Source organism: Sturnira hondurensis, unplaced genomic scaffold (genome assembly GCF_014824575.4).
Source record: "Sturnira hondurensis isolate 20B ecotype Veracruz unplaced genomic scaffold, ASM1482457v3 Scaffold0014384, whole genome shotgun sequence".
NCBI lineage: Eukaryota > Metazoa > Chordata > Mammalia > Chiroptera > Phyllostomidae > Sturnira > Sturnira hondurensis.
In genome coordinates, this window is record NW_028087015.1 from 30633247 (window position 1) to 30635661 (window position 2415).

Consider the following 2415-nt stretch of genomic DNA (forward strand, 5'->3'; position numbering starts at 1 on the left):
CTTTACTTGAACCATCAAATGAGGTAATGTACTTTCGTTACATCATCACAATGTCTTGTACTTCTGTACAGTACTTAACCAAAGCTGGAGTTCAAAGCTCCTGAATTAGGGACCATCCTGAAGATGGTGATCATGATCAGAACACCATCCTGCTGCAGAAACATCTAACTTTTTCTATGATTCATTCTTTTTTTTTTCTTTGCTCATCTCTGGATCCCCCAAACCTATTAAAGTTTCTGGAAATGAACAGATGCACCCTGAATATTTGCCCAATGAATAAATAAATAAATAATAGGCAGAGAGAGAGGAGGTGGGTTTTCATCAGGTTAATAACTGTATAAGCAAGGTGTGAAGATGACAGTGTGCATGACATGCTGTGAAGTTTCGGAGTAGATCTCACAGTATGCCTGTGTGGTGGAACAGTGGGTGGGTTGGTTGAAATGGTAGGTTGACTCTCTTTTTCTTTTGGCCATGGGAGGCCATTGAAATTTTAGGCTGTGGAAATTGCCATTTTAGAGAAATTAATCTCATATTGCATACATTTGATGGTGAAGAGGGTTTGTGGAAATTTAGGACCTTAATAATGAATAGAAATGGGTCTGCCTTCTAAGATCCTGGAGTAGGAGTTAATTTATTGAAGAGTGACTTAAAGTTTCCAAACTAGAGATAGCAACAAGGGTCTCATTCCTACCTCATTGATACATGATGATAACAATCTATATGTGAAAAGGAGAAGCCCACTGATCAGTTAATTCTGTTAGGGTGCTCAATGTACTAATCAGACAGCTCTCTCATCTGCTAAATTGCACATAGAAGCTAATTTCAGATTCAGAAGAACAAAGTTTTGTTCCTTTCATGGGTTCTACTGAACTGGAATGCCCTTAAGACCTTCTCAGATTGTAATGTCTTCCCCGTCTCCCATCCTCACCCCTACATCTCCCTGCCTTAATTCCCTTCCACTGCAGCTCCCTCACTTCTGGCTCACATGTGGGAAATGGATGTGGTTCTAAAACCTGCCAAGTGTTTACTCATAAAAGAATGTTGTAGAGGCAGAATGGAGCCAAGTCATCCTGAACACAAGGATCATGATCAGAACACCACTCCTGACTCCTTTCCCTCCCCGAGGGTGGCCCTTCAACTGTACCATTAGCTCCCTCAGGACAGGCTTCAAACGTCATCCTTGCATCTCCATACTCTCCATACTCCATAGTCTGCAATTCGTGCAGAATTCCTCTTCAGTCATTTATCAGGTACTTAAGAATGGGTCAGACATTTGGATGCAGTTTCCCAGCTGTCACCTAGGAATAAAAGAAAGCCTCATAAGGACCCTGCAGAACCAGGATAATTTTATAATCAAAGTGGACTCAGCCTACTGATTGTGGTACAAAGATGAGAACAACTTCAAAGACCTTCAAATTGTTCCTCTGCTTAATAGCAGGAGAGTTTCTTTGTTTATAACCTTACCCTCTTCCTCTTGACAGTCAAACAGCAAGAGGCTTCTGCATTCTCATCTCACTTCCGGCAGATCTGGCTCCCTGCACTTTCAGTTGTGTGACCAAATTCGTAACATCTCCCTTACTTGGGGGATGTTGTGGCAGATGACAGCGGTTCCAAACCAGAGCTGCAGTAGGGTTGACAGAAATAAGGGGTTCAAATATCTTATTCTGTGATCTGAAAATAGTCTTCTAGATCTATTGAGATTTCTGAAAATGACTCTCCCATTGTACTACGTGTGGAATTGCTCACTTTATGTGTATTATACACACACATAACAAGCACACGAATGTCATGTTTGTTGTTCATCACACCAGCCTACCCTGCAGATACAATTCTGGTCATTGACAGAGCTCAAAAAGCAGTGGAAAGAGCATGAGGATTATTAGGTTCTAACTTCCCAATAATTTAATAGGCTTTACTCTTCTCATCTGTAAAATGAGAAGTTGGACTAGAGCAACTCTTAAGAGCACTTCTCACACTCAAATGCCATTATTCATCAGCCTGCCAGAAAATACATCTTCGCCGGCCAAGTAGGGACTCAGCACCCACGTGGTACACAGCTCCCCTAGGTACTCTTCCACGCCTTCAGGACTTCAGCCTCTTACTTCCCAGTCCTCCTCAAAGTATTCTCACTGCCCATGGCCAGCTCATTTCTTATAAAAATGACTTTCTCTTGTCAACTTCTTTCATCAGCCCTTTCCTCTCTGGCCCCTTTTATTGCATTTAAATCATGTTGTTGTCTAATATCTTTCTTCTGTCTGACACCCAGTAAGAATGTATACTTATTAAATTTATTTTAGTCATTTCTCAAACATATATTAAACACCAAATGTTTTATATATCTTGTGCTAGTTTGCAAGTTTACAAAGACAAAAAAATTGTGATTCTCATGAAGCACAATGAGCTCATAACCTAATG

The 2415-nt window shown here is 40.8% G+C and overlaps 1 long non-coding RNA gene across 1 annotated transcript; it reads right to left on the reverse strand.

The window, feature by feature from the left end:
• Nucleotides 1–612: 612 nt before the first annotated feature.
• LOC118998572 (uncharacterized) lies at nt 613–1532 on the reverse strand. The gene is made up of 2 exons (XR_005068891.1): nt 1465–1532; nt 613–1298 (listed from the first exon to the last, which is right to left on the reverse strand). It is a non-coding gene; the product is annotated as an uncharacterized LOC118998572 (long non-coding RNA).
• Between the last annotated feature and the right edge of the window lie 883 nt (nt 1533–2415).